The 17,784-nt window shown below is 42.0% G+C and overlaps 1 non-coding gene and 1 pseudogene across 1 annotated transcript; one reads left to right on the forward strand and one right to left on the reverse strand.

Annotated features, from left to right (window-relative positions):
• The first annotated feature begins 3,926 nt into the window (after positions 1 to 3,926).
• Positions 3,927 to 4,478, forward strand: LOC118006177 (annotated as a pseudogene).
• Positions 4,479 to 15,454: 10,976 nt separating this feature from the next.
• LOC118008060 lies at positions 15,455 to 15,558 on the reverse strand. The gene has a single exon (XR_004678554.1). It is a non-coding gene; the product is annotated as a U6 spliceosomal RNA (small nuclear RNA).
• Positions 15,559 to 17,784: the final 2,226 nt, after the last annotated feature.

The raw sequence follows: 17,784 nt of genomic DNA on the forward strand, positions 1-17,784 counted from the left end.
AATAAACATTGTTAAAATGCCTATGCTACCCAGAGCAATCTATACCTTCAATGCCATCCCGATCAAAACTCCAATGACATTTTTCAAAGTGCTGGAACAAACAATCCTAAAATTTGTATGGAATCAGAAAAGATCCCGAATCGCCAAGGAAATGTTGAAAAAGAAAAACAAAGCTGCGGGCATCACGTTGCCCGATTTCAAGCTATCTTACAAAGCTGTGATCACCAAGACAGCATGGTACTGGCACAAAAACAGACATATAGACCAATGGAACAGAGTAGAGAACCCAGATATGGACCCTCAGCTCTATGGTCAAATAATCTTTGACAAAGCAGGAAAAAACATGCAATGGAAAAAAGACAGTCTCTTCAATAAATGGTGCTGGGAAAATTGGAAGAAGATGTGGTCCATATGTACAATGGAATATTACTCAGCCATCAGAGAAGATGAATACCCACCATTTGCATTGACATGGATGGAACTGGAGGAGATTATGCTAAGTGAAGTAAGTCAAGCAGAGAAAGTCAATTATCATATGGTTTCACTTATTTGTGGAACATAAGGAATAACATGGAGGACATTAGGAGAAGGAAGGGAAAAATGGGGGGGGGAATTGGAGGGAGAGATGAACCATGAGAGACTATGGACTCTGAGAAACAGTGTTTTAGAGGGGAAGGGGGAGGGGGGATTGGTTAGCCTCATGATGGGTATTAAGGAGGGCACGTATTGCACGGAGCACTGGGTGTTATACGAAAACAATGGATCGTGGATCACCACATCAAAAACCAATGATGTATTGTATGGTGACATACAGTAATAAACATAATAAAATTAAAAAAAAAAAAGAAAATGAAGGATGAAATCTACGCACATCCAAATCTAAAAAAAAAAAAAAAAAGAAACAAAACAAATGAGTAAAGGGGAAAAAAAGAGGCAAACCAAGAAACAGATTCTTAACTATAGAGAACAAACTGATGGTTACCAGAGGGGAGGGTTAAACAGGTGATGGAGATTAAGGAGTGTGCTTGTTTTGTTGAGCACTAGGTGATGTATGGAAGTGTTGAATCACTATATTGTACACCTGAAACTAATATAACACAGTGTGTTAACTGGAATTAAAAACTTTTAAAAAAGAAAATATGGTATCTACATGTTTGTGTGTGTATGTGTGTGTGGGTACATATATAATATGTATTATATATTATGTGTCTTGTATATATATATTATATATAATATAGATATATATGTATTTCCATATAATACATATAATATGCATCATATATATAATCTTTGCATATAGTATACATATAATATATTGTGAATACAATGTATATATGGCCCAATATTATTCAACCATAAAAAAGAATGAAATCTTGCCATTTATGACAGTGTGGCTGGACCCTGAGGACATTTTGCTAAGTGGAATAAGTCAGGCCAAAGAGGTTAAATACCATATGATCTCATTTATATGTTGAATCTTTAAAAAAAATGAGCTCATGGGTATAGAAAACAGACTGGTAGTTGCCTGAGGTGGAGAGTAGTGGTGTGTGAAGTGGGTAAAGGATGTCAAAAGGTACAAATTTCCAGTTATAAAATATGTCATGAGGATATTGTGTACAGTGTGGTGACTATAAATACTATATTGCATGTTTGAAAGCAGTTAGGAGAGGGACGCCTGGGTAGCTCAGTCCGTTAAGCCTCTGCCTTCAGCTCAGGTCATGATCTCAGGGTCCTGTCTGGCTCCCTGCTCAGCGGGGAGTCTGCCTCTCCCTCTCTCTCTGCCTCCCCCCACACACGCTCGTGCTCGCTCTCAAATAAACAAATAATCTTTAAAAAATAAAAAAGAAAGTAGCTAGGAGAGTAAATCTTGAAAGTTCTCATCATGAGGAAAAAAAAAAACTTACATGAACTCGATCAAAGGTGCCCGGGTGGCTCAGTCGTTAAGCGTCTGCCTTCGGCTCAGGTCATGATCCCAGGGTCCTGGGATCGAGCCCCACATTGGGCTCCCTGCTCAGCAGGAAGCCTGCTTCTCCCTCTCCCTCTCCCTGCTGCTTTCCCTGCTTGTGCTCTCTCTCTGTGTGTCAAATAAATAAATAAAATCTTAAAAAAATAAAACACAAAACCCTTGCACCTATGTATGGTGATGGATAGTAACTGGATTTATTGTGAACATTTTGCATTATATACAAATATCAAATTGTTACATTCTACACTGGAAACTAATGTTATATCAATTTTTTAAAAAAGGACTGTTCCATGAAAAATTGTGTGCACTATACACTCCAAGGCTGCCATCCCTATCAGTCTATATCATGGATCTTTCCTGTTTATATTCCCAATGTAGGGAAAATGATGGTCTCATCAAACTAGATTTATCCCATGAGTGGTTCTTTGTCCAGCATGTTCAAGCATTGCCACTCATACAACAGTCTGGTGCCATGGATATTTCTGGACTTCTGATATGATCAATGTGGAGATAACCAAGGGCATCATAAAAATGAAATATTCCTTGAACTTTGGGTACACTGCACAACTCACAGGGTGCCATTCATATACTATTATTCTATATATATTATATACAATGTGTATTTCTGAGGTTCATATAGGGGTAAGAGATTACCAAATGAAAGTAGATATATTCAATACACAAACGCATGCAGTGCACAAATGAATGGATTTCATTGACTCTGTGGTCTAGTCCATGGTGTTTTCTAGACTCCTCTATTCTTAAAGTTGTAATAAGTAATGCCCACACGAAAGTAGACTTATTCCACACGCAGTTCAGTGCAATGCACAACTGAAGGAGTGCAATTCACTGTCTTACCTACTCCATGCATATTCGTGGACTCCTTGCTTCTTACCATGGAGGTATGTAATGGCCACAATAAATTAAACCTATTCCATTTGCTGTTAATTGCACTCCAAACTCATTTAGTGCCATTCACATCACAGTCTGCACCAGGGACCTTTCTATCCATGCTCATGTACAGGGAAATTTTGGGCACATACAAGTAGACTGAGTATGGTTGTAGGCACTGTGTACTTAAGATAAGTCATTCACATCCTAGTCTTCACCATGGAGTTTTTGGATCCCTGATGTGGTCAGTGTGGAAGGAGTGATGGTTACATGAATGTCAAATGGTTCCATGTGCAGCTGTGTGCTCTGCACACTCAAGCGTGCCGTTTACATCTTACTTTGTGACATGGATTTTTCTGGATTCTCCCAGGGAAGCAAGTGATGGCACATGAAAGTCAGTTTATTCCATTTATATTGTGTATGCAGGAGAAGCAGGTGGCCAGGCAAAGACTTAGAAGCAAAGAAACTGAGCAGGATCATCCTCAGAGGGTCAAGGTCACCAAACTCCAATAGCCTACTTCCATTTGTTATTTTCCCAGGAAAACCAGAATTTTTTTGTCTTTTTAAAAGATCTACATTCCCTTGAAAACATTCTCACTATTTTGCTCTTAATCTGACACAAAAATATAATTCCTTAAGCATTTGCCATGTTTTGGACACACTACGAAGCCCTTTACATATTTTATTTCATTTATTCATTTCCATGTCCTCATGAATTAGATACTAGTCATATCCCTTTTTTTTTTTTAAGATTTTATTTATTTATTTGACAGAGAGAGAGAGAGACAGCTAGAGAGGGAACACAAGCAGGGGGAGTGGGAGAGGGAGAAGCGGGCTTCCCGCGGAGCAGGGAGCCCGATGCGGGGCTCGATCCCAGGACCCTGGGATCATGACCTGAGCCAAAGGCAGACACTGAACGACTGAGCCACCCAGGCACCCCCATATCCCATTTTTAAAAATGAGGAAACTGAGCTTTCTTCTCACCCTCTCCACCCTCTTCCCAGCACTGCTCTGGCTGCACCACGTTTGCTCAGAGCTCCCGGCTCCTGCTAAGCTAGCACCACCATCCTTTTTCTCCAGCCACCATCATGATCAACTCCCAGGACCTCATCTGCTAGGATGAGATGTTGTCCACCATCTACAAGATCTGGGAGATGGTACAGAGGCTGTGCCTGGAGGTGGAGGAGAGGACGGTCAAGAGGACGGAGGGTAACACTGATCACCCGCTCACTGTGGGAAATGCCTCCACCTCCGAGGGTGAAGGTACAGAAAGCACAGTCATGCCTGGTGTTGCTACTGTCCTGAAACATCACTGGCAGAAACCAGCTGCACCGAAGAAGCCTACGAGAAGTACGTCAGAGATTACATGAAATCGATCAAAGGCAAACTTGAAGAACAGAGGCCAGAAAAAGGAAAACCTTTTATGACGGGCTGCAGAACAAATCAAGCACATCCTCGCTAACTGCAAAAACTACCCGTTCTCCGTTGATGAAAACACGAACCGAGGTGGCATGGTTGCTCTGCTGGACTATTCTGGGGATGGTGTGACCCCATATAGGATTTCCTTTAAGGATGGTGTAGAAATGGAAACATGTTAATGAACTTGGCTATGACTTTGGATGTATCACCTGTTGCCATAAGAAGCTGCAGCTCTTCAGCCACACGACATCAGGACTTAGATGAATGGGACTGATACCACCTTGGGCTCTTCATTTATTTCGACCTTGACTTATTTGGAGTGAAGCCATTTATTAAAAAAAGAAAAAAAAGTAAAAAATAAACATGTCAGGTAGGTTGTCTACAAATAAAATTCATATAAGCTAGAAGAATGAGGTGGTGCCTGGGTGGTTCAGTCAGTTGAGTGGCTAACTCTTGATTTCGGCTCAGGTCATGATCTTGGGGTCGTGGGGTCGAGCCCCACATCAGGCTCTGCGCTTAGTGGGGAGTCTGCCGGAGATTCTCTCTCTTCCCCTCCACCTCCCCCCGCTCTCTCTCTCAAATGGGTAAATAAATCTTCAGGGAAAAAAAATAAACAAATGAGGAAACTGAAGCACTTAATACAGCTGTTAAGTAATAAAGCCAAGATTCAAATTTAGGTCAATCTGAAACCAGAGCTCAAAGTATGCAATCTTGTTAATATCTCTTTAAACTATGTTGTCATTCTACTAATGGTCTTTTGAACAGAGAAATTTAGCGCTTCATAAATATTGCATTTTGGAAAAATGGAAAGTTCATTGAAGGAAAATGTGAGCCAGGAGATCTCAGACTGTCATATGTATAAAGTGCTGGATTAATTAATGTGTTCCAGTGGCTGAGATTTCATTGTATTCAAAGGAGATTAAATTTAAGATTTAAAAAATTATGATGGTAGCCTACCCTTGGGTCTTTGCCTAATAAAACAGTCAAGTATGACTGAAGCAAAAAGGGTTTATCCACCCCTCTCAGAGGGAGCTCAGTTCACATTGTGAAAAGTGAGTTACTGCAGAGATAAAAAGAATGTGTCTAGATGAAGCCATTCCAGCAGTGTCTTCTTCCTGCTGGGCTTGAGCCTTCACACAGATCCTGAGACCGTATCTCAAGACCTTCCTAAAAGCACCAGTATATGCGTTAATAAATACATCATTGAAAAGTGAAATTAAACTAAAGCCCCTAGGAAAAGAAAATGAATACTCTAGGAGAGTGACTCTAGCTAAATTGGCCAACATAATTAAGTGCTAGCTTTCAGATCACTCCAGTCTGTCAGTCAATGCAGTATTGAACAGCTAACAAATTAGGGAGACACGGTCGTCACCCACAAACTTCTGTTTATAAACACCAGATGTTTCTGGAACCACTACTTTTGCTGGGGAGGTTTAATTTTGCCTTGCAGTTCAGTAAGATTGGAGTAGTTGGAATATATTCTCAAAGCTGAAGTATTCCTGAGCTTATGGAACAACCAGTAACAAGTATACTTATCTTAAAAGTTGAGCTTCTGTGATGAGCAATTCTATGAATATTGAATGCCTTTTAACCTATATGATACCACCCTTGACTGATTTTTTTTTTTTTTGGAGGGCCTAGGTTCAGTCTAAAGGATTTCAGTGTGAAGTACACCAATAGAAAGTTTTTTTTAATCTTAATTTAGTTTCACTGTGTTTCCACACTCCTGTGTATGTATGTGTGTGGATACACACCAACAATATCTTCTCTTAAAATAAATATACCAACAGGGGCACCTGGGTGGCTCAGTCGGTTAAGCGGCTGCCTTCGGCTCAGGTCATGATCCCAGGGTCCTGGGATCGAGCCCCGCATCGGGCTCTCTGTTCAGCAGGGGGCCCGCTTGTCCCTCTCTCTCTGCCTCTGCTTGTGTTCCTGCTCTCGCTGTCTCTCTCTCTGTCGAATAAATAAATAAAATCTTAAAAAAAAAAAAAATTAGAAGCCAAACTTTGGTTACCTGGGGTGCTCCCTTAAAAAATAAATAAATAAATAAATAAATAAATAAATAAATAAATAAATAAATAAACCAACAGAAGGAGACTTATTTCTACCTTCCTTAGATGTGTAATTTATTTTTTAAATAGAAGTGTTAGCAACACCATCAAAGTCTAACTTCCTCAAACCTGAAGATGCCTCCTGAGCCTTGGATTTTTATTTCCACTTACTCTGTTCCTGAGTCTCATCTGTGACTTAATATGGAAACATACACCTTGTTTGGCTTGCAGACTAAGAGACAGTTTTTGCCATGATTGCTTGAGCATTTATGTTAATGCATCATTTGGATTTCTGTTGCTAGAAAAGATGGAGTAACAGGGCCTGGATTTACAGGAACAAAGTTATGAAACAACAGTTTTCAAAACATTGGACATTAGACAATGAAGGACAGTAATCCCTGAAAAACAGGAAACATGCTAGGTAAGCCCTATGATTGCCCCAGAAAATTGAATCCGATAATATATAAAAAGGATAATACATCATGATCAAGTTGGGTTCACCCAGGAATACAAGGCTGGGTTTTTTTTTATTTTTTTAAATATTTTATTTATTTATTTGACACAGAGAGATTGAGCACAAGCAGCTGGAATAGCAGTCAGAGGGAGAAGCAGGCTCCCCGCTGAGCAGAGAGCCCGATATGGGGCTCCATCCCAGGACCTTGGGATTATGACCTGAGCCAAAGGCAGATGCTTAACCAACTGAGCCACCCAGGCACCCCTACAAGGCTGGTTTAACATTAAAAAGTAATCAGTAAAGGGCTGTCTGGGTGGCTCAGTTGGTTAAGCATCTGCCTTCGGCTCGAGTCATGATCCCAGGGTCCTGGGATGGAGCCCCGCATCAGACTCCCTGCTCGGCGGGGAACCTGCTTCTCCCTCCTCCCGGTCTTGTGCGTGTGCGCACTCTCTCTCCCCCTGTCTCAAATAAATAAAATCTTTAAAAAAAAAGATAAAGAATATTTCACTCCCAAAAGCTTCTTCACATCCCTTTGTAATCTTTCCCTCCTGCACTCTTCATCCCCTTGGCCCAGGCAACCCCTGGTGTATTTTTTGTTGCTGGTGATTAGTTTGCATATTTCAGAGTTTTATATAAGTGGAATCATGCAGTGCATACTCATTTCTGTTTGACTTTTTAATACAGCAAAAGTATTTTGAAATTCATCTTTGTTGCTGTATGTACCACTAGCCCATTCCTTTTTATTGTTTTTTTTTTTAAAGATTTTTTTGGGAGGGCACCTGGGTGGCTCAGTCGTTAAGTGTCTGCCTTCAGCTCAGGTCATGGTCCCAGGGTCCTGGGATCAAGCCCCGCATCAGGCTCCCTGCTCCACGGGAAGCCTGCTTCCCCCTCTCCCACTCCCCCTGCTTGTGTTCCCTCTCTTGCTGTGTCTCGAAAATAAAAATATAAAGGATTTTTTTTTTTAATTTTATTATGTTACGTTAGTCACCATACATTACATCATTAGTTTTTGATGTAGTGTTCCATGATTCATTGTTTGCGTATAACACCCAGTGCTCCATGCAGTACGTGCCCTCCTTAATACCCACCACCAGGCTAACCCATCCCCCCACCCCCCTCCCCTCTAGAACCCTCAGTTTGTTTCTCAGAATCCATAGTCTCTCATGGTTTGTCTCCCCTTCTGATTCCCCCCCTTCGTTTTTCCCTTCCTACTATTATCTCTCTTTTTTTTTTTAAACATATAATGTATTATTTGTTTCAGAGATACAGGTCTGTGATTCAACAGTCTTACACAATTCACAGCGCTCACCATAGCACATACCCTCCCCAATGACTATCACCCAGCCACCCCATCCCTCCCATCCCCACCACTCCAGCAACCCTAAGTTTATTTCCTGAGATTAAGAGTCTCTTATGGTTGGTCTCCCTCTCTGGTTTCATCTTGTTTCATTTTTTCCTTCCTTCCCCTATGATCCTCTGCCTTGTTTCTCAAATTCCACATATCAGTGAGATCATATGATACTTGTCTTTCTCTGATTGACTTATTTTGCTTAGCATAATACCCTCTAGTTCCATCCACGTCGTTGCAAATGGCAAGATTTGGGGGTTTTTTGATGCCTGCATAATATTCTATTGTGTATATATACCACATCTTCTTTATCCATTCATCTGTTGATGGATTTCTTGGCTCTTTCCATAGTTTGGCTATTGTGGACATTGCTGCTATAAACATTGGGGTACAAGTACCCCTTTGGATCACTACATTTGTATCTTTTTTTTTTTTTAAAGATTTTATTTATGTATTTAATTGACAGAGAGAGAACACCAACAGGGGGAGTCGGAGAGGGAGAAGGAGGCTTCCCGCCAAGCAGGGAGCCAGATGCGGCGCTCGATCCCAGGACCCTGGGATCATGACCTGAGCCGAAGGCAGTCGCTTAACCAACTGAGCCACCCAGGCGCCCCTACATTTGTATCTTTGGGGTAAATACCCAGTAGGGCAATTGCTGGGTCATAGGGTAGCTCTATTTTCACTTTTTTTTTTTTTTAAGATTTTTTATTTATTTATTTGACAGAGAAAGAGAGACAGCAAGAGAGGGAACACAAGCAGGGGGAGTGGGAGAGGGAGAAGCAGGCTTCCTGCCAAGCAGGGAGCCCGATGCGGGGTCCTGGGATCGCCAGGACCCTGGGATCATGACCTGAGCCAAAGGCAGACGCTTAACGACTGAGCCACCCAGGCACCCCTATTTTCAACTTTTTGAGGCACCTCCATACTGTTTTCCGGAGTGGCTGCACCAGCTTGCATTCCCACCAACAGTGTAGGAGGGTTCCCCTTTCTCCAAGTCCTCGCCAACATCTGTCATTTCCTGACTTGTTAATTTTAGCCATTCTGACTGGTGTGAGGTGGCATCTCATTGAGGTTTTGATTTGGAGTTCCCTGATGCCAAGTGATGTTGAACACTTTTTCATGTGTCTGTTGGCCATTTGGATGTCTTCTTTGGAAAAATGTCTGTTCATGTCTTCTGCCCATTTCTTGATTGGATTATTTGTTCTTTGGGTGTTGAGTTTGATAAGTTCTTTATAGATTTTGGATACTAGCCCTTTATGTGATATGTCGTTTGCAAATATCTTCTCCCATTTCTGTCAGTTGCCTTTTGGTTTTGTTGACTGTTTCCTTTGCTGTGCAGAAGCTTTTTATCTTGATGAAGTCCCAATAGTTCATTTTTGCCCTTGCTTCCCTTGCCTTTGGCGATGTGTCTAGGAAGAAGTTGCTGCGGCTGAGGTTGAAGAGGTTGCTGCCTGTGTTCTCCTCTAGGATTTTGATGGACTCCTGTCTCACATTTTAGTCTTTAATCCATTTTGAGTCTATTTTTGTGTGTGGTGTAAGGAAATGGTCCAGTTTCATTCTTCTGCATGTGGCTGTCCAATTTCCCAACACCATTTGTTGAAGAGACTATCTTTTTTCTGTTGGACATTTTTTTCCTGCTTTGTCGAAGATTAGTTGACCGTAGAATTGAGGGTCCATTTCTGGGCTCTCTATTCTGTTCCATTGATCTATGTGTCTGCTTTTGTGCCAGTACCATACTGTGTTGATGATGACAGCTTTGTAATAGAGCTTGGAGTCCGGCATTGTGATGCCACCAGCTTTGGTTTTCTTTTTCAACATTCCTCTGGCTATTCGGAGTCTTTCCTGGTTCCATACAAATTTTAGGATTATTTTTCCATTTCTTTGAAAAAAGTTGATGGTATTTTGATAGGGATTGCACTGAGTGTGTAGATTGCTCTAGGTAGCCTAGACATTTTCACAATATTTGTTCTTCCAATCCATGAGCATGGAATGTTTTTCCATTTCTTTGTGTCTTCCTCGATTTCTTTCGTGAGTATTCTATAGTTTTCTGAGTACAGATTCTTTGCCTCTTTGGTCAGATTTATTCCTAGGTATCTTATGGTTTTGGGCGTAATTGTAAATGGGATCGACTCCTTAATTTCTCTTTCTTCTGTCTTCTTGTTGGTGCATAGAAATGCAACCCAAAAGACTCGACCCCAAAACTGCTAGAACTCATACACGAATTCAGTAAAGTGGTAAGATATAAAATCAATGATTTTAAATTCTTTAGAAGCTCAGGGTGGCCTGGGTGGTTCAGTCAATTAAGTGTCTGATTCTTTTTTTTTTTTTTTAAGATTTTTTTTATTTATTTATTTTGAGAAAGAGAATGAGAAACAGAGAGCATGAGAGGGAGGAGGGTCAGAGGGAGAAGCAGACTCCCTGCTGAGCAGGGAGCCCGATGCGGGACTCGATCCCGGGACTCCAGGATCATGATCTGAGCCGAAGGCAGTCACTTAACCAACTGAGCCACCCAGGCGCCCAAGTGTCTGATTCTTGATTTCAGCTCAGGTCGTGATCTCAGGGTCATGAGATTGAGCCCTGTAATGGGCTCCAGGCTGGGCGTGGAGCTTCCTTTAAGATTCTCTCTCTTCCGGGGCACCTGGGTGGCTCAGGTCATGATCCCAGGGTCCTGGGATCGAGCCCCGCATCGGGCTCCTAGCTCCACGGGAAGCCTGCTTCTCCCTCTCCCACTCCCCCTGCTTGTGTTCCCTCTCTCGCTGTGTCTCTCTCTGTCAAATAAATAAATTAAAAAAAAAAAAGATTCTCTCTCTTCCTCTCCCTTTGCCCCTCCCCCCAGCCATAGAAAAGAATGAAATCTTGCCATTTGCAACGATGAGTATGGAGCTAGAGAATATCATGCTAAGCAAAATAAGTCAAAGAAAGACAAATACCATGTGATTTCACTCACATGTGGAATTTAAGAAACAAAACAAATGAGTGAAGGGAAAAAGAGAGAGAAAAGCAAACCAAGAAACAGACTCTTAACTATAGAGAACAAACTGAGGGTTACCAGAGGGGAAGGTTAAACAGGTGATGGGGATTAAGGAGTGTGCTTGTTTTGTTGTGCACAGGGTGATGTATGGAAGCATTGAATCGCTATATTGTACGCCTGAAACTAATATAACACTGTGTGTTAACTGGAATTTAAATAAAAACTTTTTTAAAAGGTGAAGAGAATGCTACAGAAGATAGGAAGAGAAGAAACAGGGGCATTTGAAACCCCTAGACTCAACATAGAGTGCCCAAGGAAGATACCCCTCCCTGAAGGCTGAAATCCAGATCTTTTTGAGAAGTCAGGGTCATGACTAAGTGGATGAAAGAGAAGTCATTGTGGTGTCAAGCCAGTAGAAATTGCCAGAAACCCACTGGTAACTTGCAAGAGAAAATCTATCCTCTAGGATTCCTGGGAAGCCGTTCACAGGGGGGTGTCTCACAAGAGGCACCCTGCTATAAAACCACTCCCGATGGGTGCCAGGGGCAACTTCTGGACAATAGATGCTGACAGCTTCTGTGCACTGTGGGACCTGTGTACTGGTGAAGCCCACCATCTAAATGGTCCTGCAGAGAAAGCCCATCAGAGCATGATGGGAAACCCTTTCCTCCTGCAGTGTCTCCTCAAACCCCTTACAAAGCTTAACACTGCAGCCAGCAGAGGACAGTTTCAAGGGTCCTGACCCATTTTCCCACCTGCAGGTGAAAAGGGTAAATTTGGACCTGAACATCAAGGAAGCAATAACTGGCACAGGAAGTGAGAAAGGAGGAGAGGAGGCAGTGCACAAAGTGATGAAGACCTGGGAGATGACCATATAGCTCACCTCCCACATGCCTGCAAGGTTCTGAGGAACAAAGGAGCTGAGTGTTGGTCCTTCTCATTCCTCCAGCCATAGGATTTTGGATCAGTTACTATCTCTCTGCAGATAAAAGCAGGGTTTTTTTTTAATTTATTTATTAGAGAGAGAGAGAGAGAGAGCGCACACACGAGCACGCAAGCAGGGGGAGGGACAAAGGTAGGAGCTGAGGTAGGAGCTTCATGCCAGAACTCAATCCCAGGACTCTGGGATCATGACCTGAGCCAAAGGCAGATGCTCAACTGACTGAGCCACCCAGGTGTCCCTAAATACAGTTTAATACTTGCTCTGGGTCCCACCTGTATTCCCTTCAGAAAACTATGGTGGGGCATCTGGGTGGCGCAGTCGGTTAAACATCCAACTCTTGGTTTCACTCAAGTTGTGATCTCGGGACCATGAGATCGAGCCCTGCCTTGGGCTCTATGCTCAGTGCAGAGTTAGCTTGAGAGTCTCTCTCTTCCTCTCCCTCTGCCCCTCCTGCTCATGTGTGCGTGCTCTCTTTCTCTCTCTAAAATAAATAAACCTTAAGGAAGAAAGGAAGGAAGAATGAAAGGGAGGGGGAAGGAAGAAAGGGAGGAAAAAAGAAAGGGAGGGAAGGTGGGAGGACTGAAGGAAGAAAGGAAACTATGGTATCTCAGGTAGGAAGGAGTATCCCCATCCTCCACGGTCTTCACCTCACTGGCTGTATTTACAAGGTGGCTGATGAGGGCCAACAAGGGTTTACCTGAAAGGGACGGCTTGAGCAGACTAACAGTATAGTCATTTACCCAACTTACCCCTCCCCAGCAGGCAACCAAAAAGAAGAGGAAGGGCAATGTAAGAAACATTCATTAAGCGTTCCTTACCCAGTGAGCACTTGTGTACACACTATACATGTATGTATACATTTTATACATGTACATTTTACAGAAGAGGCATCTGAAAATTAGTAACTTGTCCACATGGTAGGGCTGTGATTTCAGCTCCTCGCTTCTAATTCTGGTTCCAGAGTTCAGTTCACTAATCCACGTGGAATACTGGCTCTCCACAGGTATCACCAAGATAACTTGTTGATAAGACAAAGCTGGGTTTACCCTTACTGCAGTAAAAGAGAGCAACCTTGACAGAACTTTGGGTAGGGAGGTGAAGCCAGGATGTTAGGAGATATTCTAGTCTGGCTTAAGGAAGGCCTTTCGTGAGGAAGTCTTGGTTAGGATTAGGTAAGGATGGCGATGTCATAATTTAGGATTGGTGACCACAACGAGGTGAGGATTTTTAAGGCAAGGAATTCAGAGTCCGGCAGGGAGTGATGTGTCTTTCAGGAAGTTCTTGGAGTGAGCAATAAAGTTATTTGCAACTGTTATCTTCTTGGGCAAGAATCTGCTGAGACAGCAAGTTAAGGTGAAGACAGCAAAGTATGAAGTAATAAAGTCACATTACTGAGTGTAGACAGTAAGCTCTTTGGGTGTATATGGTTTAGGTTGTCATCCATAAAGGTTTTTCTTTTCTCCTTCTTGATGGTTACATTCAAGCATGATGTATGACAAATTATTCTGTTAATGGAATGATCATTAACCAATTTCAATATTAAGGCCGCTCAGCATAATAACTAACTCTTGTGTAGTCCTTTCTATGTGCTCTTTGTATCCTAGCTCATTAAACCATTGTACCTCTGTGGATAGGTGCTATTTTCGTCTACATTTTATGGATGGCGAAGTGATGCACAGAGAGGTTAAGTAACTTACTCCTGTTCACAGTGCATTAGGCAATTGAGCTGGGATTTGAACCCAGGCAGTCTAACTCCTTTTTAGGACCTAATTACTAGTATACTAGTATACTAATTAGTCCATGTTAGGGTTTTACAGTTACTGTTCCTTCAAATCATCTGCAATTCATATCATTCAGATCAGAGGTGATTCAGATTAATCTATTGCCCAAGGTTATCCAGTTAATAAGTTATGGCCTTCAAACTAAATTTGCAGACTTCCTCACCTGAGTAATTCTTTTCCCCATCCCCCACTCGGTCTTCTATAACTACCTCTTGATTTCCAAGGAATAATTAACAAATCCATGGGGTGCCTGGGTGGCTCAATTGATTGAGTGTCAAGTCATGATCTCAGGGTCCTAGGATCTAGCCCTGTGTTGGGCTCCCTGCTCAGCGGGGAGTCCGCTTTTCCCTCTCCCTCTGCCTCTGCCCACAACTTGTGTTCGCTCTCTCTCTCTCTCTCTCAAATAAATAAATAAAATCTTTTTTTTTAAAGATTTTATTTATTTATTTGAGAGAGAGAGAGAGCACATGAGAGGGGGGAGGGTCGGGAGGGTCAGAGGGAGAAGCAGACTCCCTGCTGAGCAGGGAGCCCGATGTGGGACTCGATCCAGGGACTCCAGGATCATGACCTGAGCCGAAGGCAGTCGTTTAAGCAACTGAGCCACCCAGGCGCCCAATAAATAAAATCTTTTAAAAAAATCCATTAGTATTGTCCAACAAAGACAAAATACACCAAAAAATCTAGTTCTGTATTAAGTTAGGGGTCTCTGCAGGTTAGAGCAGGGACTGAATTCTAATTGCTTCTGTACAATAGAATAAGAAAAAAAAGTTTCATGTTCTAGCTTTGGAGTAGCTTCATAAATGACTTTCATTAAAAAAAGTGACTGAAAGTAATAATCTTTGACTTAGAACAAATATTTAACTTTTATAATAGAAATGTAAACAGAGCAATGATTTGCGATTTCTCAACATGTTCCTTCTTGTTGAAGGACATTTAACTAGTTTTGACCTATAGTCAGGATAAGCTTAGTGCACCCTCAAAATTTCCAACAGTAAGGACCCACAGACAAGAAAGATAAGCCTTGACTTAAACCTTATTTGGCAAAGAGAAAACAAAGCGTGGCACCATTAAATTTCGAATGCTAAAGATTTTTTTTTTTTTTTGCTCTTAACTCAGGAAATCTTTAGAGAAGTCATTAGGGTTGACCTTCTTTTATTCTTTAACAGAATAAAACTATTCTCTCTTTTAGTTGATGTGCCTTTTGTTCTGGACTCCAAAGTTGATGGACAAGTTGATATACAGTCACTATGAGTGTGGGGTGAGGGGGGGTGGGGAACAAGAGGTGTGTAACTTACAATTGCCAATAAAGATATAACCTTTCTTTGTTGTGCATTTCACAAGCAGATTACATAACCTTTTGGGGATATGTCATCAGCACCAGCAACATATTTTTTTAAGTTTTTATTTTTTTTTAAGATTGATTTATTTATCTGAGAGAGAGAGAATGAGAAAGAAAGCACAAGCCAGGAGGAGAGGCAGAGGGAGAAGCAGGCTCCCTGCTGAGCGGAGAGCCCAACGCAGGGCTTGATCCCAGGACCCTGGGATCATGACCTGAGCTGAAAGGCAGACGCTTAACTGACTGAGCCACCCAGGCGCCCCTAGTTTTTATTTTAACTCCAGTTAGTTAACATACAAAAATATGGAGCAGTTTGTGAATTTGCCTGTCATCCTTACACAGGGGCCATTCTAATCTCTGTAGCGTTCCCATTTTAGTCTATGTGCTGCTGAAGAAAGTACAACATATTTAAATAATATATGCTAACTGCCCAAGGATACATGGCTTTTTACTAAGTGTAGTTTGACTTGGGCTTTGTTGCTCCCCTTCTTTCCATATGATGGATAGAGAGGGAGGAAATGGGAGAGCGAGGCAGTGGTGACAGGAATGTTCTAGTAGGCCCGCGTGGAGAACAGCACGCATGTGCTCCCTGTTCATTGTCCCAACCCAGTACACACACCCACATTACATAAAAAGCCCCATGCAGATGAAAGGAGCTCTTTATGTTGCCTTAAAAAATGACATAGGAATTGTGTGTTTCTCAGTTGCCTTTCCCCAGATTTACGTGCCCAAAGCCATGCAAAATTTCCAGGCCTTAGCCCACTCCAAACCCTCTTCATCCCCTGCTCTCCTGACATCATTTCCTTGTGAATCTACTACTGTGGAGGCTGTCACCTGGTTTCTAATGTTTTTCACCTTTAAGCCAAATCAAAAAGAACATTACACTGGAGAAACACCCCACATCAGTCAGCAAGTGAATATTTGCTAAGAGACTGTGATGAGCCCACACCTTTACCTGAGACCACATAGATCAAATACAGGAAGTGCCCTCCCAAACAGGAGACTCTAATCCTGTTCTTTGCCAAAGAGGGAATCTCCTCTTTGGGACAGCCACCCCATCCTGGAAGCTTTGCCCATCCCTCTGAAAGGCAACTGATCAGCATTTTGTCTCCACTTTAAAGAGTATAACTTTTGGAACTGGGAGTCCAAAGATAAGTACTTAAGTTCTGGCTTATTTCCCTCCTAACCCATACCACTTCTCTAAGCAGATCCACTCTTGTTCATGATTAATCTCTCCCATCTTGATTCACATTAGCTCCATTTCAGATGGTGATTTTTTTTCTGACCTCCTTTTCAAATTCCAAGTTGAATATTACTAATGCCACGAAATTAGAAGGGATGATTAACTTTAGGGGGGAAATTATATAATTGTTCACAAAAAATGTGCACTTGAGACCTTAGAAAAGAATGGATATTCCTCAGTGGTATGGTTTTGTTTCATTGTACAGGTAGTTTCTCTTATTATCTTCAAATTAACTTTTACTCCTTAATTTTGCATGGGATTTCTATTTGAAGTCAAATTGTATTCTCTGTCTCTTTTCCTACCTAAACCTCCAGAGTAGATTTTGTATATGCATGTCTGTGTGTATATCACACATATACACCTCAAAAAAGTGTTCCTCACTCACACCATTTATCAGTGAAGAGTGATGAGAAGTATTTCAGCAGGGGTGCTCGTGAGGGGTAGAACTTTCTCAGGAAGCGTGCTGGGGATGGAGTACTGCGGTGACCTATTTTCACTCTAGGGATGTGGTTGTGTTGGTGGATGAAGAACTCCACACAAGAGCAGAAGCCCTGATGCAGACATAGGGCTGGTAAATACACCTGAAAAATTTTAAATGGGGGAGGGGAAGTAAAGGGTTTGAACAATTGGGAGTCCTCTTTGCTTCCACGTTCAACAACGTAGGTACAAAACTAGCTTAACAAGTTTTCCTTCAGGCTATACTAGACATACGGTCAGACTGAGATTATAAAGCCACATTCATCCTCTCCAGATAAATTACTAGCATTCCAGCCCCTGTGGCTCATGTTGGGACCATCCTTGCGTAGTCCCGGAAGTGGCCGGTGTCCTGACATTCTATGGTAGGCAGAATAATGGTTGTCCCCAAATGTCCGTGTCCTGACCTCTGGAGTCTTCACCTATGTATCCTTACATGGCAAAAGGGAATTGAGCTTGGGGGTTGAATTAAGATTGCTCATCAGTTGACACCATGATAGGGAAATTTTCCTGGATTATTCGGTGGGCCCAGTGTAATCACAAGGGTCATTAAAAATGGAAAAAAAGAGTGTCAGAATGATGTCATATGAGAAAGATGGGACTGGCATTGCTCACTTTGAAAATGGCCTGAGTCCAGGAATGCAAGCAGCCCCGGGAAGCTGGAAAGAGCAAGAACACAGGTTCTCCCCTAGAGCGCGCAAGTACCTTATTACTGTAAGGTAATAAATGCGAGTTGCTTTAAGCCACCAAGTTTGTGGTAATTTGTTACAGCAGCAGTCCTTAGGGAAGTAAAACAGGCCCCACATGGCTCCTTGGCAACATTTGTCCTTTAATTTTTTTACCTTATTAATTTTTTACCTTATTAATTTTTTTACTTAAAAAAGAGGTTTTCTGTCCTTCTTCACCAATC

Source organism: Mirounga leonina, unplaced genomic scaffold (genome assembly GCF_011800145.1).
Source record: "Mirounga leonina isolate KUSES-001 unplaced genomic scaffold, KU_Mleo_1.0 Mir_101595, whole genome shotgun sequence".
NCBI lineage: Eukaryota > Metazoa > Chordata > Mammalia > Carnivora > Phocidae > Mirounga > Mirounga leonina.